Source organism: Haemaphysalis longicornis, unplaced genomic scaffold, assembly GCF_048455015.1.
Source record: "Haemaphysalis longicornis isolate Haplotype H1 unplaced genomic scaffold, Haemaphysalis longicornis Haplotype H1 scaffold_14, whole genome shotgun sequence".
NCBI classification, from domain to species: domain Eukaryota; kingdom Metazoa; phylum Arthropoda; class Arachnida; order Ixodida; family Ixodidae; genus Haemaphysalis; species Haemaphysalis longicornis.
The window spans coordinates 5,078,906-5,102,905 of NW_027526245.1; the positions used below are offsets into that span (position 1 = coordinate 5,078,906).

Below are 24,000 nucleotides of genomic sequence, written 5' to 3' on the forward strand. Positions count from 1 at the left end.
GTTAAAGAGATGCGTCGCATCTAAAATTGCACTTAACTAAAATTTGTAAATAACCAAATATTTCGAACTTTTTTGAACATTGCTACAGCCAGGTTGAGCTTATACAATATCTTCAACCTATTACCAATAATAAAGTTGGTGATATACTTATTATTTGAAAGAAGAGAGAATCTAAAATTTCTCGTTCTCGGGTCAATCGCAGCCAATTTAGACGTAAAATGTATGGTAACAAACTCTTTATGCTCACAGTGAACTCCCGACACATTTGATAACCCTCACACTGTGAATACGGTCATTGCTGAATGACTGAAGGCGCTGAAGAACAAGCCGGATGCGTGATAGGAATACCCTTTTCCACGTCCGTGGTGATAAAATTCCAAAGTTTTATTACATATCGGGGCACGCACTACCAGGAGTGTATTTAATTGTGCGTGAATGGTTTTTACATTTTCGTTGCACGTAAACATGAGTGCAAAAAATTGATCACGAAACTCAACACCGGGACTGCGTAATTATCACCACCGCAATTTTATTTTCCTAATCTTATTGGGCAAAACTGGTGGTAAGGGCGTGGCACATTTTAGGACTGTGCGAGATGGAGCTGTTTAGTAAAAATTGTTATTTTTTGCTGCAGAAATCTTATAATTGTTTTAAACGTGGTAACACCCGTGCTCATTCGGGGACATTTGCAGATCGCACATTATGTTTTGACCCTGTATACTGTTCCGCAATATTTATTTCAAGGTCACGTTTCAATCATGTGTATACAAATGCCGGCAAGCACACATGGTACAAGTTACCAGCGACCAAACACAAGTGAACGAGCAAAGCAGCGCAGCACCAGGATGACCTGTGATACCAAAAAAGATAGCACATCTATGCATCTGGGCAAACTTACATTCGCTCAGCCAGGAAGCTGTTTCCGCATACCTAACACGTGGGAGCGTGGCATGTAACCGTCTTTCGAGATGTAGTAATCATCGAGATGTAAACGCGATGTAATCACCTTTCTTCCTGGCTCTGAAATATTTGTGTCCAATGCTTGTACAGGAAACGTCTTTTGCGATCATGGTGCATTCAGTGTAGAAAACTGACTGCTAAGCCGAGAATAGATGACTGGTAAAAACCTATTCTGTCTTAGTGGGCCTCGTGGTCCTTGTACCCGTATTTTACAATAGGTTCGTATTGCTCCTAATGGCAACCTTAACCTAGCATTTGGCTATTTTATGTTTTACAAATTCTGCGTGTTCTTTTTAACGCCAACTAAGAGGTTTTTATGGAAAGTGACACTACCCTATTTAAAAGCAGCTTTTACAAATTCGTCTGTATAGTAAAAACAGGAAGCGCGTGGTTCCGGCGCAAAACAGCACTCAATATAAGAAAATATTTACGTTGTGGGGGTGTACTCCGGCGGGTGTGTGACCATCATCGGGCATTGGCTGCAAAACAAAATGGGCATAAAAAGTTACGAGAGTTCCAAACAACCTTTGTAAGTGGTGTTACTTTATTGTGCGGCATTATCTTATAACTGGGGTCAGTATCCACCAGCAAGGTGCCGCTGTATTTTAACTGAGCTATATAACTTATGCAAGAGCTTCGTTTCTACTGGAATTACTACCGCACGGTATTCTGGCAGGTGTCCTAATAAAAATACTCAACAAGTAACCTAAACAATATTGCCCGAATTTCCGCGAACGTAGATTGTCATATCTGTCGTTTGACATCAAGAAGAAAGCTTTTTGTTAGAAGTATAGCGTAATGTTTAAATATTGCGTATTTTTACAGTTAAAAGTTAGGCAGGTCTGAAGAATAAAATGAGGCATAGATGTTTGTTCTATAATATTTTAAGACACCAGGAAATCACGAAGTAAAGAAATCATTGACAACGCAAAACTTGTTGTCCGACGATCAGTGCCACTGTAGCCGCAGGCCGCATTTTCTCCTATATAGGGACTGGGGAGAACGGAATCGCCCCCCCCCCCCCTTAAGAGAAGGTGCGGCTCCTCTTATTGGGGTTACAGAATATTCCGCAAATTACACTAGTCCATGGAAATATCGACAAAAAGTCTGTGCTAATGTGTGTGTTGCTTTAGGAAATTGTGCATTGCTTCACTTTTTTATCTAAACCCGCAACTACTATTATATAGAGTGGCCTAATCAGTATTCGTTGTCTTTTCTACTAGATTTTTTGAGTTGAGCATTGCCTTTGTTGTATATGTTACAGTCGGTTATCGTGACGCGTTGGTCGAATACGGTACTCAGTAAAGAGCAAGCATTCGAGCTTGTATGAACAGGAAGTGAAAATTGTAACAGAGAAAAAAAACAATGCAAAGTAATGCATACGTAATTGTTAGGATTGTGACAAAATATAGAGTTTCAACGCAAAGAAAATCAAGACTTCTTCGGCTACCCGAGGACATACAGCAACACCATCCAGAAAAGATGGCTTGGGCATCAGCACACAATTCAGAGGAAGCACTCAAAACGATGCAGCATCAGTTAAAGTGGTGGAAGATGTCTTTAAGAGGCCTAAAAGTTTCGCCCATAGGATAATAATGCTGGGGCTGCAGTCACGTGTAGGAAGCTTTTAGCATTAAAATTTCAAAGACAGGATAATTATGCGGGAAATTGCTCGGCGAAAGATGCTCCGCGGAAAAGCAAATCAGCTTGATCACGTGCAAAACCGTTAAGAAGGAATAATGAGCAGATGTTAACTACTCTTGGAGGCGTGGCTACATAAGGAACCCGTCTTTTTATTATCACAACTTTTTGCTGCAGATTTTACAGTCGTGCAATTTGCCCGTGGTACATATCCAAATGTGAACATGTCAGTAAACCGATTCACAGTATTGAAGTAAAGCTGTAAAAAATGGACCGAAGAAAAACGCTGAAAACCTGGGCGCAACACGTAGGCACCAAAGGGTTTTTCCAAATGTTACTTGGAAAGATTTAGTGTCAAATGGAGAGACTCAGCGTTTTGTGAAAGATTAGGAGGAGGTCGTTACGTCGTAAATTTTTAAATACATACTTTATTTGACAATGTGAAATATTGAAGAATTTTGTTTGTTGCTGCAGGTAACGAGTGGCATTTATTTGTTGGTAATTAGGCCCTGCTCTTCATTGCAGCTGCTATAGATTGAATTGACACCTAAAGGAGAGGCAATCTTAGGTAAGAAGATATATTAGGGTACCTTTGTAGGAATAGCCCGCTGGTGAAAAGTAAACTTATGATGCCTTCATGCCTTGTAGAAAAACGAGTTAATAGCAAGAGACCGACTAGTAGAACTTGAAAGACACTAGGGCACAAATTTATTCAACAGATCTGTGACAGCTCACAATTAGGCTGAAGCCTTTCTTAGCCAATAACGGCATAATAAGGTAAAGAAACTGCAGATGTATACATCTAAGAACGAATTTCTTCTATGGTGAAGGTGAAGATGGCAACCGCACTTTTAAGAAAGCATTAGGCTGAGTTTTTCTCATTGTTTTTGAGATTCTTGTAAAACGTTCACGTAAAAGCAAGCAAGTATAGTTGAACACCTACTGCATGAGTCCAGGGTTCCATCGTAACCCCTCATTTTTCATGCACGATACAATGCTGTCTGTCAAGTAGACGAAGGTTTCAAAAGTTTTGAAAATAAAAAATATCTGTCGTCGGTTGGTAATGAATAACATCAGTTAGGTTACTTTTCTGAAAAATAACATGCACTCTGTAAATTGTCAATGAAGAACCAAATTTCAAGATCACGGAGATAAAATTGCACTTGTAAACAAGAAAACATTTTTCTATAGTTGGAGTTCTGGTTACAAAAATAACGTTGAGCAGAACAAATAGGTTTGGGGACACGAACTACAAGCTCCTCATTAATCACGGTACTGGCCACAATCAACGTTTTGGAGTTTTATTTTTTAGGAATAGCGCGTTTTCTTGTAAGTTCCAAGGACTCGGAAATACATTCCAATCAACCGTGTACGTCATTAACCTCATTCCCACAAATTTCCTCTACGCTATTACAGACATACAGACAAGTTAAATCTTCGCATGAGTTTAATTTTACTTTGAGATTATGAAATGAACACGCGTCTCAGTAACGACTACTAACTTTGAGCACAAATGTAGCCTTTATTATAGGCCTCGGTACACGTACGAGGGTTAAAGCAAAACTCAATCTTCCACGTCATGTGCATCCAGCAAGGTGATATTCTGGGTTTGCAATCTCGAATCTTACTGGCAGATTAGGCACACCACAAAATCTAAACCGAGGTTCCTGATTAGGGTTTCTGCTCTCCTCAATAAATATTGCATGCAGCATTTTACAACGCTTGTTATTCAGCTGAAACTTCGTGTTAACATCAGGAAGGATTGAAATTGGTCACCGTTTACAATGAAAATGAAAAACATAGCCGTTTAACATCGATACATTCTAATGTATTACAATGCTACTGGCTTTTTACAAAACCAGGACAAAATGCGATTCGCTTCTTAAGTAAACTTGCAACAACGGAGGCTAGAATATCGCTTTTATCTTGGCCGATGACAGGAATTTCTGTATGGACAACTTTCTCTTCTGGCATTTGATTCAAGAAAGGGTAGAACATATTCACTGGGTTGTTTTCTTTGCAATAAGGATTAAGAGTGTTCAGGAGCAAACCTCTGGAATGTATGCCAGAGGTAGCCATATGGTATTACAACACTACCATGTCAGATAGTGCCTACTGCCCAACAACGCCGGTGTCGCTTTCTTTATCTCAGCGAGCGTTATTCAGTTACCACAACCCAATAAATTTTGAATAACTGACACTGAAAACGTCTTAGCACACGCGGTCTTGAGATCTTTGGACCTTATGACTCTGATACTTTTGCGCTTGCCTTCTCTTACTTAATGTCGTAAACCCTTTGTTTATCTTGTATCGCTTTTTTTCCACCTCTACCGTGGGCCTGATTGTTATTTTCCCCTTCCCAAACAGAGTAGCATGCACGAAATGTTGTAGCCGTCAAAACTGTGTTTTCAAATAAAAAGCTTCTCTCTCTTTTCCATTTCAACAAGGCAGAACATGGGAACAGATTTATGGAGAACTCGAGTAAGGAAACCATTGATTTTAAGGTTAACAATACATTGAATGAGTTCTTCCTTTCAAGAAGACTGTTTTTGGGGCTACCGAGAAGCAAATATTTGGCCTTTCTGTGCGTGTTTTCAGCTTCCCGTCTCTATTTTCGGTGCGGCTGTTCATCGGGTCAGCTGCTCAGCGCCCGGGAACAAATTACTCACAAATATGGCCACGTTGGGATTTAGCGATGCATTAAACCGGCTTTTTTTTTCGCACTATTCAGCGTAAAAAAGTAGCACTGAACTTTAAGACCAAAAATTGCAATTAAGCCCATCACAGCACATACGTTATTTTCCGTAAAAATAAACGTTGCATTTTAGTGCTACCGAAAACACAACCGGTGGAATGAGTTCCAAAACAATTCAAAATAAACAAAATGCAAAAATGTCATTTTGCGTCTGTATATGTAAGAGAAACCAACCCTACACTACTACTTGGTTAATGTTAAACTACTTCACGATATTCATACAGCGCGCGACCCCGCACGGAAGTCCTGACAGCATATTTTGTAGCAGTAATAGGCAGCCCTTTCCTGCTCTCAGTTCTTAGAGACACATTGGCATGTGCTGAACACAAGGGTGTGAAATGCCTCCGAATCATGGAAGAATACATGTCGGCAGGCTGAGTCACACGTGCCGCACATAATGGGCGTCCATCTGGCACCGGTAGGGTGGGACACTATTGAAACAATCGCTCAGGGTGAGCTGCAGTGTTTGTTGAAACACCTCTATTGACAGACAGCGGCATGGCTCGACGGTATGCTTCCACTACTGCTGAAGCGAATGGCGCCAATAGCTCGCCGCTGATGCTGGGGCACTAAATGCGGATGCCTCCACTGGGGACATTCCGGATGAATTACGAGTTTGAGGATGAAAATAATTCACAAGAAAGGAGGTGATGAGGGCCGGCCCGAGAATTGCCGACCAATTACTGTCACCTGGACCTTGTACAGACGCCTGGGCCGCATTTTGTGTGCACGTGTGATGGTCTCGGTAGAAAGAGGCTATGCGCTAGGCAGGCTACAGAACGGTTCGGACCCGGTGAATACTTGGAGGACCACTTGCTTTGACTGACGAAGGCAGTGAAAATTCCTGCGGAGCGACCACGCACGCCGCTCCTTCTTTTTCTAGACAACGCACATGAATATAACACCGTGGAGCACCCCAAGCTGTCATAATCATCAGAGCTCATGGCCTGCCCGACACGTTCTAGCACCTGCTTGTTAGCCTTTACACTGACACGCATGTGGTTATCCCCCGGGGAGACTCCATCAAAGACCCAGAAACGCTGTCTTGAGGACTGCGCAAGGAATACCCATTCTTCTCACTTTTGCTTATGCTGCTCCTGGTTAATTGGAGAGACGGCTCAGGGACAGTGGGTGGGGTGTTGACCTCAGTTCTATGGAAGACGTAGTGCAGCGTTAACGAAATTTGTATGCCCGGTTATATGCGGACTCTATTGCCCTGCTGGCCGGGAGCCCGCAGGAGCTACAGATCTTTCACCACATCGTGTTCAGCAAGGGGCTTTGTTTCTACGAAGCCATGAAGCCCGTTACCAGCTTTTGTCGCCCAACGGGGGACACTGACTTCAATCTACAGGGTAACCCAATTCACTGGGCTACCATGTACAAATATCTAGGGGTGACGCTCGCAAGTGGGCCACACTACAGCGCGGCCTACGAAGCGGTAGTAGGGATGAAGGGAACTACTCAGTGGCCTCTCCCCGGGTCACAGGCCCTATGAAGCTTCAGATGCTTTGAAGATTCACTGGCACTGTGGAAATCTGTAGTTGGTCCAACCCTCACTTTTCTGAACGCCGTCTTCTGCTTGTCGTCATCCGCCGGCCATGCGAAGGAAATAAGGCAGTGGTCAACTGGGCAGCAGGCTCGTGGGGTACATGGTTTTGTGGCGAACAAGGTGGTAAAACAGGACATGGGATGGTCCTTATTCGAGGAGCACAAGCCGGTGCACCAAACATGTCGGAAATTTGTATGGCATGATGGGAGCTCGCCTCATCGAGCCTTCACAGAACGACCGACTCCAGCTGCTGCGGCTAAAGGTGGTGACGACCGACATCAAACAATACCAGAAGCAGCGCTGCAGAAGCCGGATTTAAAGATTTACGGCGGCAGCTACAGTGGCATCGAGAAAGAGCTCATCTACGATAATTCCCAAGGGAGTCTGCCCCTCTGCGAACCTTCCATCGGCGTGCTTTGTACTTGTGCCCTGCCCACTAAATTAACGGCAAGTTATCCACCACATGCAGAAACTCCAACCACGCTGAAGAATCACTGCGCACATTGATTTGGAGCGCACCGAATTAAAGGTCCGGCAGCTGTTGCAGTGACACAACCGGGAGTTTTCTGCCTGCCGTGGGCTCGATGTCACGTACAGGTGGCATTATCGCAACCATTCGCGATTGCGCTGGGCCTATGCGGATCAAAACGGCAACACCATTTTGAAGCTTTTGAAGCCACAAAACAAGAACTGGGTACGAAAAGGCATCACAGAGGGTACTACAGGAAATGGAAGACGGTTGTAGGTGCGTTTGAGGAGAGCTGTTGCAAGATCCGTCTTTACTGTGAAACGCCCGTAAAGGGGATCTGCAACAAAATTATCATCATCATATTTCTGAGAACACGAGCAGGCAGCATTCGGTGTTTTTGCGTCAGAGAAGCTTATCGGCTTTTAGGAAACCGAGACCTTACGCGTGATGTTAATATATCCCGCGATACCAGGGCCTGTTCAGTGGGCGCGCTTTTGAAAAGTGGGCCTGATATGATTTTCCAGCCGCTGATTTTGTAGATCACAAAGGTTTGCCCCCGAAAGTACATTCTATCAATATAATAGTCACGGTCATATATAAAGCGAGAGAAACTAACCTGGCCTTTTGGATTGCCTGCCATGGTGAAGTCGACAATACCAATCCGCTTGTTGTTGCGCATTCGTAATTATATTTGCGGAATTAATGAAACAACACCATAACGTCTGCCAGGGGCCGCGCCGTCTTAAACACAGGCGAAGTATAGGTTTTTTGCAATCGAGGAGCCATGCGTTGCTTCCGAAAAACTCTTCGTGAGATTAAGGAACGTGACTGCAATAAAAATTAGCAGCCTGCTGACAGCTACAAGAGCTGATGCACTGGAAGCTGCTCCTCTAATATTGGAAGCTAGCATCAATTATCATAGAGCATCACTGTACTTACAGAAACAACCACACGAGGAACAAGTCTTCCTGAAATACGCCTACGGAGGCAGTCCATTAACAACACTCAGATTTGCGCAGATGTCGCGCAGATTTGCGCAGATTATCAACTTTAACATTGATTGATTTGATTGATTGTAGGGTTTAACGCGCCGACGAAGCTCAGGCGATGAGGCGCGCCGTAGTGGAGTGCTTAATTTTGACCACCTGGGGATCTTTATCGTGTGCCGAAATCTCGTACACACGGGCGTTTTTGCTTTTCGCCTCCATCAGAAAAGTGGCCGCCGCGGCCGGGAATCGAACCCGCGACCTCGTGCTAAGCAGCGCAACGCCTTAGCCACTGAGCCACCGCGGCGGGTATCATCAACTTTAACAAAATACCATAATGGCGTTTGCCTAGTTTGCTTCAGGGGTGATCATGAAGTAACCAAGTAACTGCTAAAACTCGATGACTGCTAGATAGCCAACTGTAGTAATAAGTCTAGTCTAGGCTAGCATATATGCAGTCAGTGTTATAGGTGTGCAAAAAAAGACGTGGCTGGTTTGTTGTGCGTGGGTTTGGTGGTTTGTTTTCGATTTGCTGGTGTTACGTGAATTACTACGTGCTCCTCCTGCCGTAATATTACGTGTTAGTGCTCTTGTGCCACCTGAAACATCGTGAGTGCTGGCAAAGCGCCTGTGTCGTCGCCGTACTGCGCTGCTATAGCAAACGCACATCGAGGTCGCCATTTGAAAAAAAAAAAACCTGACAAGTTGTGCGTGCCTACGTGAATCAAGAGTCTCTACTGCAAGTTCCAGTCTGTCGACGCGACGTGTGAAAAATGCTGCGTGTTCTGCCGTAAGTGATTGTTTATTGTGGTTCATGTTAAAATTTTCGTACGCGTTGCGGCACCGCCGTTTTGTTAAACGTGTTGAGTATTTTCCTTGGTGTCTGGCACCCCGCACTTCTTTTATTGTAAATTACTGGCTGCGTCGGCGCGGTCACAAGAATGGGCTTCCAGGAGCGGCGTCGGGTATGCTGTGTGAGTGATCGACCCCCTTGCCATTGCCGGCAACGAAAATGTTATCATGCTGACGGCCCAGCGGCCGCCGCTTGGCTTGGGTGGATTCGACGGCTAAAGCTTGTTGCATGAAAAAAAAAAAAAAGCTGCGTTAACGGTTCTAAAACAAAACGCCCACTCCCCGATTTTTTTAAGAGGCAGTTGACCCACAGTGTATTTTTTAAATGACGTAGGCAGCTTAGCATTGTTCTAATGGGTAGTTTTCGTTTACGGGTAAATAAATACAATGAGGCTGCTATACATTTGTAGTTATAATACGTAAGAGTTGCATATATGTTGAATTTTCAACATTTAAGCATTGCTAGCAACTTCATAAGTAGTACCACATGCACAAGGTCTTTAGGCAGTGAACATTTGACCAGAAAATTGTTTAGACGTCGCAGCTTGAAAACATGTTGTTCCAGCTTGGATTGCTGGTGCAATCACAGGGCAGCTTTCGCTGTTTAAATGCAAGAAATTTTTCCACCTTCCTAAGCTCATCCAGCATCGTCATGATCAGACAGAAATTCTTGTGTGGTGTGACGTCATTTGTAGCTGGCTTGCATAAATTGTGTTGACCGTAACATGTTGAGCATGGGTTGAACGTGTTGATTCTTACAAATATGCATGTGATGGGGATACAATCACGGTGCGAAAAAGATTAAACACGGCGTGGGATTGCCACCGCGCTCCTTCGCCATCCCGTTTTTTCGTTTCCTCAGCATTTCAACTTGCCTACCCCTTGGTGATATTGGCACACTGAGACGTTTACCATGTGCCTCAGAGAGAATTTTAATGGCGCCATAAAGACAAAATACAAGTTTGCGTTATTCGAAAGATTTCGTGTGTTATGGTGCCCCCAGCACTTGTATAAATGCAAACGATGCTTTATTCACTGAGAAAATATTTTTTTGAAGTAAAAATTTTGGTTTTCCCGCTAAATCGTGCATTTTCAGAGTCTGCAATGACATCACAGGAACCGACCGCTCTGCAGCCGATTGGGAAGCCTTCTTTACCGTTAGTGAACCTAGATGGTGCCACCATACCGTGGCAAGCCGCTTTTTTCTTTTGGTTTTTTTTAACGTATTTACACCTGGCTTGTTTTTGTTCAGCGAGAAAATAATCGTTTCGTGAAACATGGTGCTTGCTACACAAATATGGTCACGTAAGACACCGTTGCTTGTGTCAATCGGCCAGTGTTGTTCGAGACAACCCCAAAGCCCCGCAGTCCTGTGCAGCTAAACCAAGCATAGTGCACGCAGTACCAACTGCAGTACGCATCTGCATTTTTTCTTACATGTGCTTTCCTAACCTTTACTGTTGGTCCCACCATTCTTACTACTGTAAAAAGAATGTGCCCCAAATTTAGGCGCAAATAGTTCGTTCGGCGAGCTTATAGGCTCTGCCTAATTCGCGTTTGCTGTTGCCACCCTCCGCCAACTGCAGAGCTGGCTGGTAGCGGGAAATGAGCTAGTGGGTCGCATGGCCATTTCCTTTGTTCCTAATTTGTTGCTTATTTGAGTGGAGTTCCCGTTAAAAATGGTGTCAGCATGATTCTAGCAACGCAATCCTTTGAATGAACCAAACTTGTGTTTTCTCTTCATGGATCCTTTAAAAGCCGTAACCAAGTTTCGCACCCTCTGAACCAGAGAATATGCTTGCACAGTGGAAATCTGGGGCCACCGATTTCTACCACCTAGGGATATTTAATAGGCTTAGTTTAACATTAATTCAGTGTAAGGTTGCTTATGTTCGTTTAAAGTATGGCTGAAAGCCTTGTAAGGATTGTCATGCATGTAAGTGTTCACAGATTGAAACGCGACACTGCGAGCGCGTGGCTTGCGCTACATGCAGCGCCGCCAGTGGACGCCCGTGGAAGCTAGGTGTTGCATTGTGGTATACCACAAGGATGAGATTGTTTTGACCATAAGCTTGCTGCTTCCGGTTGCCAATAAGCGGGGCACTGGATCCCCTCAGCGACAGTGGTGCGCTGCGAGCCTAGAGCGCAGGAGCGTGTTTGTGCGGTGGTGGTAGCCGCCTGGCGTTCCGCGCAGCCAATGTCGCGACATCGTGTGCTCGCGCACTGTTGTTACGCGTGCCGTTCCGATGCGATACAGATAATTTGCATGTAAGGCACAGTCACGCTTATCTGAATAAAACGAGCATTTGCACGAAGGAGTAGCCAACTTTATTCCATGATATAAACTAAAAAAAAGAGGAGATCCGACGAAGTACTAATGCACCGCACCACACGCAAACGTGCCTGCAAAGGCGTCTTTCTGTTTTAGTTTACATCCTGGAATTTACTTTGGTGGTCCTGCGTACAGAAGTTTCGTTTACTCTGATGAGCGTGACTGTGCATTACATGAACCCTACTCCGCCACATCGGAAGGGCACGCGTAACAAGAGCGCACGCTTACTATGTCGCGAAATCGGCTGCGCGCACAGCCGTGCTACAACCGTCGGGTTCGCTCCAGCCCCAACGGTTGGAGGCTCGCTCCTGGCTACAAGCGCTCCAGGCTGGTAGCGCCCTGCTGTAGCTGCGGGGAACCACAGTCCCGCGCATTGGCAACTGGAAGCAGTAAGCCTACGGTCAACACGCTCTCATCCTCGCGTTATACCACAATGCAACACCTAGCTTCCACGGGCGTCCATGGACGGCGCTGCATGTATTGGCGGCCACGCGCTCGCAGTGTCGCGTTTCAATCAGTGAGCACTGTACTTATTTTCTAGCTTGAAAGAACTGAAGGTGCCTTTTTTGCACCTACAAAAAAGAAATTCTGTCATGTCCTATAAGAGCGAGTATTTCACGGCATTATACCGCATATTTACGGCTTGTTTACTACTTGAACTTCCATTTTTTACAGGGCCAGCTGTTTGACATGGAGGATGTACGTTGTGAGCTACCAGAAGAATTGGCTGCGTCCTGTTTCTATCTATCCTGCACGACCTGTAAGTGGAGTTCATTACGGCTGTGAAATGCATAAAAATCTCGATTTTGAAGGCTGAGAAAACATGAAAACATAGAAAACTATTGTGGCATCCTTGTGGTACCTTAGTGATATTAAGACATAAGAACATTGCAGAGATGGGACAAAAAATAAGGAACCGATGAGGATGAGAAAGTTCCTGGTACCTTTCTTATTTTATTGTCGCATCAGGGCTGCGTCCTTGCTCCATGGATAATTTAATAACGACTTTGTCACCCTTGTTCACTGTGGTAGTTGCGTGGTGGCCACAGACAGTGTGTGGGGATTTTTCTTCTACCGCCTATTACAGATGAACTATATCTTTAGACTTCTACTCAAAAGTCATATTATGGATTACATTAGATGAGGGAAACAATTCCATCCACCAGAAATAGAATTTAGGTGAATTCACTTCAATGCCCTAGATGCAACTGGTTCCTAGCAGCGAAAAGGGTGTATTGCGTGGCTTTTTGCCACTTTGTTTCTTGTAGTGCAATGAGTCTCACTGGCCATCGTAGCCCCCTTCCCCTGCTCCCCCCTCCCCCCCCGAACAGCTATTTACTCTAGCAAATATAATGATGGGCCTAATTGTAGAAGGGTACTCAGCAATTGAAGAACGAGCTGTGGGGGGTTCTGGTTTGTGTATCAGACTTTGTTTGGAATATTGTTATGTAGCCACGGATAATGCAGGGTTTTTGTAAAAATATGGATTATCGAAGCAAAATTGTGCTCCGCGGTGAACATAAAAAAACACAAACCTCGAAGGAGTCAGCAAAGGGACGTGCATAGAGGAGCGTTGGCGAATTGAATGCCGCAGGGTTTCTTTTGCACTCATTCATTTAGATCGAGAACATTTTCAATAAAAAAACAGGAAAAGGTAGGATAGGGATCGCAAAGCAACACCCTTTTTATATCAAACAAGACTGCTGGTCCAGCATACAAAGGAAAAAAAATTCCCCCGCATTTCCCCGAAGGGGAGCATGAGGAAGTGCGAAGCACGGGGTGATGCTATGAGGGGGAGTTTGTTGAAGTTTGGTGGCATTTTGCACGCCGCAGCTCGCTTCGCCCGCTTGCGTTCGGCATCGCGAGCCTTCATTTCGGGATCGGCAGCCATCGAGACTGCAGAATTAGACGACCGCTATAGACGAAGACGCGCGCGCGACTAACTGCAGAGCCGAGCCGAGCGAGGAGACTGCAGCGAGTAGTAGTAAGTGGTTCGATAGAAAAGGAAAAGAAATGGACTGGGGATAATATTGAGCCCAGCTGGGGGCTCACCGGCATACAACCCAGTCCGGGGGGAGGGGGAGAAGGGGGGATGAAATATTAGAGGAGAAAAGGGGTGATGAAAGAGATGGGTAAGCTAGGAAAGGAAATTAAAACGTGGAGCCTCTTCTTAAAGCTAAGCGAAGGAGGAGCACGCGCGCGCCGACCCACGGAGGTCTGGATGTTTATTGCTGCATATATAGGGGAGTGTGCCGCGCCGAGCCAGGTGGCTGAGAGAGAGGAGGCGCGGGCGAGCGCGACGAGCGAAGGGGAGAGGGCAGCGAACGCGCGCAACGCGCAGCGGCAGCCTAGCGACGGGACAGGAGGCGCGAGCGCGTGACGTCACGGCACGCGGAAGGGGAGGGAGGCGCGAGCGCGTGACGTCACGGCGAGAGCGCGCGCCATCACATGGTGTAGTGACGTCACTGCGCCGTTGCTATGGACGCCTTCCCTCCGCTACCACGCCGTTGCTAAGGAGAGGAGGGCGCGATAACACCTGCGGGCGACGGACGGCGGTGGAAGGAGTAGGTCCGACTAAGAAGTGCATCGAAAGAAGAAAAAGACGGTTCCTTTAAAAAAGGATAATATTGCAGGGTGTGGCCAGGTGCTTGCAACAAAACATTTTGTAAGCAAATCAAATGGCGTGAATGGGGGCAATATTATGATGTTTATAGTAGGAAAAACCTGCATTATTTCCGAACAGTATGAATGCTCTGTGTGCAAAGAAATGAAAAACGCTTGAGTGTTTTTAGCATTTGAGTGCACGTAACAGAGTAGTCAGCTCAAGTTACTGCGGTATATTTCCTCATTGCTGGTAAGCGTAAACCCTGAAATTAAGTTTGCTGTATTCGACCGCTTTTACTCTTTCAATGTCACCGATGTCCTGGTTTGTCTTCGAATTTCTCCTCCACAGTGTCACTGACATACCGGTGCGTTTTCTGTTGTGCGTTGAAAAATTCATGCCATGGTGCAAAGTTGGCGCACCTGCAGTGTTTGTGCTATCTGTCGAATCTTTCTAGTAGCTTGTATTTTCGCAAAGTACAAAGCGACCACGCCCAGTTTTCTTTGCTTGGGGGTCACTCCGTGCACTGTACATCTGTTGGGATGAGTGACCACGTGGCACACGTGCAATTATGGTTGCAAGTGTGCTATCCACCATGGTTTTGTAGGGTTGTTTTTTTATTTCTGTTCCTGTGTCTGCTACCCATCGAAACAAGGAAATATCAAAAGTGAGGAGCCAACCTAGAGGTTGGTCTGTTCATGGTGATGTACATTTTGCTTTTTGTCAGCAAGAACATACAGACTAGACAATGCAAGTGCTGTCTCGTAAACGAAATGCACAATAAAACTGTTGCCTGTATAGGTTCCAAAGAACGCGTAGACAGAAGCAACTACTCATGATGACGACTGATCAATGCCTGTCTTGGCATGTTCATGCAATTTTATGTCGCCTTATCTGCCCCCCCCCATATTGCTTTGTTCCCACAGTGCTGCTGCAATAATCTCATCTCTCAAATGTTCTTGCGAGGTTGTATAAATGCCCGTCATGAGGAGGCCATGAATCTAAACAGTATTTAGTTCTGGGTTGTGTTGCCTATGTAACAGTATGTCATATTTGATGTTCGTAAGCTCATTAGTCAATTTATGTTGTCTACATTTTGTGGCTAATTTTGCAAGCTAGAAGTTATACCTTCTGTTTCAGGATACTTGGTTCAGTTTTGTATGGAAACACTCCTTTATATTTATAAGCATAACCAGCAAATGTTTGAGACGTGTTTGCATAAACCCCTTCATATGCGATCAATGCGTTTATCATTTCAGGTTCACGTGTGGCAGTGGCTATCCCGTCCTGTGAGGGGTAAAGATGAGGAGACACTTGGTGTGGCAGGCAGACGCAGCACGTATGGATCCAACCTGAATAAAATAATCAGGTTGGCAAGAGTCATATGTGATTACTGTGATTTTCGTCAGCTTGCTCTTACAGAAACAACTGCAGCATGAAACAGTGACTATGGAGCTGGCTGACATTTTTCACATGCAGCTGGCTGTTGGGCGCTGTTATTTGACAGCATGCAAAGGGAACTCAAAAGGTGGAAGCTTGTTGGATACGTAGAGGACGGAAACATAAAGGATTCTTGGAGGACGCAGAAAATCGGTTGCGAAATTTCAATACAGGGGACACACAAGGGGCGAATGCGGTCTGTTGCGTTCGAGACATACAGGGGACACACAAAGGCTGCATGGTGTCTGTGTTGCCTTTGGGTGATAGACTGGACGCATGGAGGACGGAAACACACGGGACACTTGGAGGACGCAGAAATTCGGTGGCGAAATTGCAACACAGAGGAAACACACAGGACGCAGGCAGTCTGTTTCCTTCGGGACGTGGACTGTCTTTTGACTGCACATAGAAATTTTCATAATAGCCGGAAAAGCGGCAAAACTTACTGCAGTTTACGAAAACAATAAAAACAGAAAGTGACCTTGTGAGGCTCTTATTTGACAGTCTTCACATCAATGATGACGTTTATGTATGGGACATCAATACCAATCAAGCCGAACCCATTACTAATAACGCTGCGGTTTCTGAATCCTCTACCAACTGCAGCCCGACCCCACACCCCCGTTCAACAATTAACCATTCCTTATCATCGCAACAAAGCACTTCTGGTGGTGTCCGTTTTTGTACACGAACATTAGAAGCGTTCAGTCCAAAAGCATTCCGTTGTCTTCCCTCGTTGATTCTTGCACACCAACAATCGTCGCATTAACTGAAACGTGGCTAAACGAGGACATTCCTGACAGCAGTATTTTTCTCACGTGGGCAGTTTACAAATTGTTTCGTTGTGAAAGGAAACATAGTAGGGGGAGGTGGCGTACTTCTGGCGATAAAAATGATGTGCTTGCAGTACCTGTTCTTGTTTCCTCTTTTTTAGAATGTGCAGGGGCGTCCCTGAAGTGTGATGGCCGTGTCATACTTATAGGCGTTTTTTACCGCCCCCCAGAGGCAAATACTGACTTTTACAGTTAATTTACCCATGTCCTGACGCTACTGTGTTCTAGTTTTCCTAATTCTCTCTTAATAATTGTTGGCGATTTTAATTTTCCGAGCATTTGCTGGTCAACTCTATCCGTTAGGGATGGTCAAAGTGAAGGTCATAATTTCGTCCAGTCTTCTCTCGACTTGTCTCTGGTTCAGCTAAATACTCATCCCACACGGTGTTCGGCTACATTAGCTAATATTCTAGACCTAGTATTTACCAACAACCATGATATATTTTCTGAAATTACTCATCTTGACGGGCTTTCTGACCACGACATTCTTACTTGAAGCTTTCGGATTTCCCCTAACAAACGCAAAACTACCAATAAGCAAATAAGGTGATATAATAGAGCTGATTACGATAGCAATAATAATGAACTCCTGACATTCTCAAATACATTTTTGAAAGGGTATTTATCACGGTCCATTGAAGATAACTGGCTAATGTTCATAAATGCACTTACAAATTTATTCAGCAGGTTAATTCCCCTTATCACCATCAAAACTGTAAACACCGCTCCATGGTATAATCTACAGCTTGGACACCTCAATAACAAAACGCAAAGGCTTTACCACCACGCCAATAAAACAGACCCCCTTTCACTTTCCTGGTTACGCAATATAACATGTGATAAGCAATACCAGTCACTGCTCACATCAATTCGACGTCATTTCTTAAAACATGACTTATCATCATGCTATTAAATAACCCTCGGAAATTTTGGCGTGTCATTAATTCTGTTGACCCTCCTGATATCGTCCTTACCACCAGTAATACCGACATGATTCCCATGTTTCAGTGGGCACAGGTTTTAAACGACGCATTCATATCAGTACTCACGTGTGAAGACATCCCGTCATGCCCGAAAGTTAACCTCATTCCTGATATTAGCATGCCAGAAATAATAATCAGTGAAGCGGGTATATTCTCCCTACTAAATAAACTAAAAATTTTTACTGCTTCTGATCATGCCGGCTTTATTAATAAGATACTAAAGAATATATCGGCTAGCATTTGTCCCATACTTTCCGCCCTTTTTTCACAATCGTTATCGTTAGGTTGCATCCCACATCACTGGCGAATCGCAAAAGTAATTCCCTTCTTCAAGTCTGGTGAACGCTCATCACCATTAAACTATCGTCCCATCTCGTTAACCAGTAATATTTGTAAACTTCTTGAATATATATTACACACCCAAGTAATTAACTACCTGGAAGATCATAACATTATACACAAATATCAGAATGGTTTTCACCGAGGATACTCATGTGACCCGCAGCTCGCTGGCTTCATTCATGACATACATTCAGCTCTTGACGGTGGATCCCAGGTTGATGCTATTTTCCTCGACTTTTCTAAAGCTTTTGACCGTGTTCCTCATCACCGGCTTCTAACCAAACTGTCTAGGCTTAACATTAACCCTAACATTTTGGCATGGGTAAAAGATTTCCTTCCTTCTTGAACACAGTTCACGTCCGCTAACAATTGTAACTCTTCCTTCAAACCAGTAACTTCTGGAGTCCCACAGGGTAGCGTACTAGGTCCACTACTGTTTCTAATTTACATTAAAGACTTGCCATCCTGTGTCTCATCCCGAATTAGACTTTTTGCTGACGACTGTGTGATGTAAAGAATAATTTCCTCTGACAATGACCGGAAAGCTTTGCAAACGGATCTAAACGCTATTAATGCATGGTCCTCATCATGGCTAATGACCCTAAATGGCTTTAAAACAAAGTATATGTCTTTTAGTAAACACGTACCCGGGATTCCAATCTTCTACGGGTTGTATAATACTACTGTTGACCTCTTCTGCACTTATTATTATCTTGGAATTCAACTGCAACCTCATCTGTCATGGCTCTACCTTATAAAACTCACCCTGGCGGCTGCTAACCGCTCTTTTGGATTTCTCAAGAGTAACCTTAAACAGGCTCCTCCTGACATACGAAAACTTGCCTTTACTACACTAATACGTCCTAAATTGGAACATGCATCAGCCATTTGGGATCCCGAACATGCTTACATCATAAACGACATTGAATCACTGCGAAATCGTGCCGCTCGCTTCATATTTTCAGATTATTCCCCTCATTCCAGCGTCACAGCACCAAAACGCCGAGCAGACCTACCCGAACTATTCCATTGTCGCAAACTTGCACGCCTATAACTTTTCCATAAACTTTATCACCACGCCTGACTTCACAGCGATTTATTCGAGCCACCGGACATTATTTTTCCACGCCGCGACCACCTCTACAAAGTTAAACGCTTGAACCGTAAATAATCTGCTTTTTCCCGGTCATTCATTCCACGTTCCACAATCGATTGGAATAAACTACCATCACACATTGCCTCTGAAGAAGACGCCACGAAATTTCAGGAACTAATTCAAAATACTGACATCACTTAACTTTTGTGCTTTTATTTGTTTTTTTCCTGTTTTCCAGAACGTGCCGAGCAAATTTGTACTATTATTTACCTTGATTCAGCTTATTTGCGGTTTGATGAGTGAGTGTATATTTTTTATTTGTTTTTGAGTGTATGCTTTATTTGTTTTCGTTTTATTGTTAAATGCATTGATTATTTTTTCTCGCATTTTCATAGGTAGTTCACTGTGTACGTGTCTGTATTCGAACGATTTGTTGCCTATTCTTTTCTCTATTTGTGCTCTCTTTACCAATTACTTGTTATAACATATACCTCAACCTTAGTCTGTATTTATTTGAAATTTTATCCTGTTTTGTTTTTTTTTAACTTTTTGACGTTCACTGTTAGTACTTTTGCTCATGTAACCCCCCCCCCCCCCCTATGTAATGCCCTCTTACAAGGGCCTTTAGGGGTATTATGAATAAATAAAATAAATAAATAGAGGTACCAGGCAGCCATCGTATGGCACTGGCGCCTTTTCATCAAACAGCGCCGCCCCTGCCAAAATGCTTGCAGAGGAATGATGGCGGTGGTCCTCGCGGCGTTCTACCCTGCTTTGGTACGGCTTCGGAAGCTCCAATCACTACAGAACTTTTTGAGATGGGGGCTCTTGAGAGTAGAGAAATCGTTACAAGGTACACCACGTGTACGAGTTACGCGCTTATTCAGTGAATGAAAGCACGGATGACGATGAATGCGTCAAGCTGCAATGCAGCGTTGAAGTGTAAATTCATTGTTTTCGTGTACCCATTGTAATAGTAAAAGCAAACTTTTATGGCATACTGTCCCTGCGAGCACTGTGGCGCATCGGAGAACATTTAGCAGGAATATTGTCCGCAACAGCCGACGTGGACGGCCGACTCAAGCATGTTGCGTTCCTGGCATATACACTCAATGAACGAACGGTGCCGTGCATTAGCGAAAAACATAACTAGGAGGAGATTTCTGTGTAACCCACAAAGGAATATTGCCGTGCTCATAGAAAGATGCTTTGTAGCATCGTTACTTACATTAATTGTGTGGTCCAATGCGAGGGGTCGCGTTAAAATGGCTATTAGGATAGGTTCAAAATAAAATACCGCATCACAATAAAAATTTGTTGACTCATGAAGAAAACCACTGTTTACTACTAATAAGATGTGATTGCCGGCTAGTTGGTTCATAGTCTTCATGTTGGCTAGATTGTTCGTGGTTTATTGTTACTTCGTGGTCAAACAAGGACAGATGAGGGTGCGAAGGAGCTGCCTTAACTCACACATCTCAATGCTGTGGTAGTATTGTGCCGTATGTATATAACAGGAACGCTTGAATCAACAAATTCTGCCCAGCTTATGTTGCATTGAAACAATGGTAACAATTTTTAACCTGTTAGCTCTGTGTAACTTCTGGAAACTTTATTGTTTGCGTTATGTTAAGCACCTTTTTGTGTAACTGAAATAATCTCTCCATGTACAGTTATTTTTATGTGCCGCATAACTACTCCTTTCTGTAACACCATGCGGCTATTGAGGGTATTGAAATAAATAAATGAATTCTCCTGTAATCAATGTAAACGGTTCACTGAGTAGGCAACTCTAAAGATAACAATCCCTCTACGATACTAGTGAAGTCCGCCCTTTTTAGAGACAAGCAAAGGGTGTTCCCCGCTGCGCCAAAATGTATTTTGCTTGAATTTTAAAAAAAGGAAAATTTTTAAAAACATTCGACGAGGAAAAAAAAGGTTATCGATTTTGAACAGGATCACGATGCCAAAAGTTAACTTCGGTACAATAACCCAATGCTGTGTGGCAAGGACTTCATGTACAATAGAACAACTGACTAAACCCGTGAATGCTGTCAATAGCATCCAACGCATGCGACGTCTCACCGAAATAAAACTTCCTTGAATAACCTGTATTTTGTTCTTGTGAACTACCACAGCGTCGAAAAAATGACCAGCGAATTTTGAAGCCCTGTCGACATCACCGAACCGCATATTATTGGGGATGAGTGCTGTCTAGATGGGGACCTTTGCAATTATGAACTGTTTTATTGGGGATATGCTATCCACCGGAGCGATCGCAATACACAAGGTGGTGGTATGTTCATTTTAGTTCGCGATACTATACCTGTTATTTCGGTACTCTTCCTCGGAATCTGTGCGGGGTACAGTAACTTTTCCGTACGGACAGAATATTGTCGTCGATTACTTTTATTGACCGTCTGGTTCTGTAAGCACAGCACCCCTTCTTATATTATCAAGATCAATTTTTCCCCCCTTCGTCTGAAATTGCTCTTTTCGATGGGGATTTCAAGATTCCTGTCGTTAGCTGGATCAATACACATTCGGCTCAAGATAGTCGATCGGAAATTCACGTGCAGCCTTTTTTAGATGGTTTCAGCACTCGGGATTTTCCAAAAAGAAAACTTTCCTACGAGAAATATAGCTTCAGGAAATGGTGCTCTGGATCTGCAATTCAGCAAGCAACATGATGTTCTTCAGTCGGTTGTACCATTACCACGAATTTGCCATCATGAAGTTGTAACTGGTGGATAGATGTGTAGGCGGGTCAAAAACAGCTTACCATGTTTACGAAAAATTTATGTATATGAAGAGTGCAATTAGGAATACTTGAACACGAATTTGAATTCTTTCCTGCGTCCTTTATTGATTGTAACCGATACCAGTTTATAGATTATAGACCCTATTAAGGATAACATTATTTCATTCGAGAAAAAGTTTCTGTCATTCGAAAAGAAGAATCAGTGTCGATAGAACCTTGTATGAGAAAAGAGTTACGTCTGTCAATAAAATAAAGGCTATAATGTACAAAGCATTTGCACCTATATACTGTCACAGCCTATTAAGTAGGCAGCTGATGTCTTTGGTGAATTACAACCGAAAGGCTGCTGCACCATTAAACATCAACTTCATCATCAGTAGACAGCTGAAAAACAAAATAGGTCCACACTGAAAAATGACCTGACGCTTTCAGATGCCGATATCTATCAATCGCTCCTAGTATAACAAAGAAACACCCCAAAGAATTACGGTGTATATTAAAAATAAAGTGTAGGCTCCCGCTGGCATTACCGCTATCACAGATAACGGTCGATTACTGCCAGATATCTCCTTTAAAGGTCAGTCTTCTACCGCATACTTTTTTCTATGTTTTCAGATCCAAAATTCCACATTCCTGCCGCATTCGATTCCACATTTGCCTTATAACAATTACATTGCTATTACCGGGCGGGGTGTGACATCATTACTTAGTAATCTGAAACCGCACTCCTCCCTGCATGGTCTTGACGGTATCTAACCATATTTTAAAACGAAGCGTAGCCGCAGTGGCTTCTTCCTGATCTTTAATTTTCAATGTATCGCTGGAAATCGAAATGCTACCCCGCGATCGGAAGAGTGCACATGGCACACTCACGCACCAATCTTTCAATAGGAATCAGGTGTGAATTTTTAACGTCTGTTTGCTGTGTGAAACCTAAGCATATTTTGTGCTCGTCTATCATAAAGCCACTTGAGGCTAATCGTTTATTTTTCACCAGCGCTGCGTGGTTTTCGCGCTGGTCTGTCGCGTGTTACCCAACTAACCAAGTTCATTGATGATGTTGCTTTCGCTTTCGACCACGTCTTTCAACCGGAAGCAGCATCTTTAGATTTAAAAAAAAAACGTTTGGCGTAGTACCACACAATCTCTTGTCGCATACGTTACCCCTTATGGGAATCTCTAGTCACCTTCTTGGTTGGCTAAAAAAGAATCTTATTGCGCGTATCCAAAGAGTTGCCATACATGTCAATCATCATTGCGCCCTCGATGAGGTTTTGTATGGCGTGCCCCAGGAATCGGTTCTTTGGCCCCTGCTCTTTTTTGTTTTATGTCAATAATTTTCCAGATGGTTTCCGGTAAAATCATCCATTGTACGCTCATGACAGCGTGTAAGATGATGAGCAAAGGAGTCCGAAGCTGCCACAAACAAAGAATGTCTTCACATCAGACTGTAATACTTCTTAACGTGATCATGGCATCCGCTGCACTTAGTCCTTTTCATCATTTGTTATCCTTGGCGTCATCGAGTCATGTCCTCTTCTTCATTTTGGTTACTTTACTACGTGCGACGCAATAAATTCAAAGTACACTGTCAAGAGTGTCGCTCGTTCCCGTGTGTTACAAACAGATGTATTTAAAGTCTTAGATTGGTGTTCGCGATGGCAGATATATTAAAGCATAGGTAAATGATACCTTGTAACTTTTACTTATAAAAACATACTGCAATGTAGCTAGTAGCTAAGCAATGATGTATCAGAAAGTGTACAAATGGTGGAATGTCTTCGTGTTACTTTGAACTATAAATTAGATTTGACTGACCATATTCATGCAACAGCTGCACAAGCTTCTGGACTCTTTCCGCATTTTCAGACAAATTTGTACGATTCATCTAAATCACCTACAGAAAACCTTATATAAACATCATGAGGCATATTTTTGGAATATGCATGTGCAGTAAGGACCCGTACACAGAGGTGTAAAAGAACAGTTCGAAAAGCTAAAGGAGTGTGCAGCAAGGTTAGGTACAGGCAACTTCAACTTTGCTATCAGAAGCTCTGTCATCCATGATGACTTAGGATGACAAACATTATGCACCCAAAAAAAGTATTCGTAGACTCAAGGTTCTCCATGTCATTGGGTTAGGGTTAAGTGGAGTTGAAAAAATAGAGCTACCTATAAACCAGCGTGTCGAACAGGAACTGAACCGAACCGATACTTTTGACGGAATTGAACATGAAACCGAACCTTTACTTTTGAGCAATCCTATTCCGAGCCGGAACTCAAGCAACCAAAAGGTAACGGTTACCGATTTACGGTGAAACGATTACACCAGCCACTTTTGATGATGCGCAGTCAACGCCATTCGGGGCTTTTCTCTTTCACGCACCCTCAACTTACGA

General features: G+C 43.7%; 1 long non-coding RNA gene across 1 annotated transcript in view; it reads right to left on the reverse strand.

Annotated features, from left to right (window-relative positions):
* The window catches only part of LOC144164957 (uncharacterized), a 102,612-nt gene that overhangs the window by 75,921 nt on the left and 2,691 nt on the right, over positions 1 to 24,000 (reverse strand). The window contains exon 2 of the long non-coding RNA XR_013321270.1: positions 1,392 to 1,439. This is a non-coding gene — a long non-coding RNA (uncharacterized LOC144164957). The remainder of the gene's footprint in view (positions 1 to 1,391; positions 1,440 to 24,000) is intronic.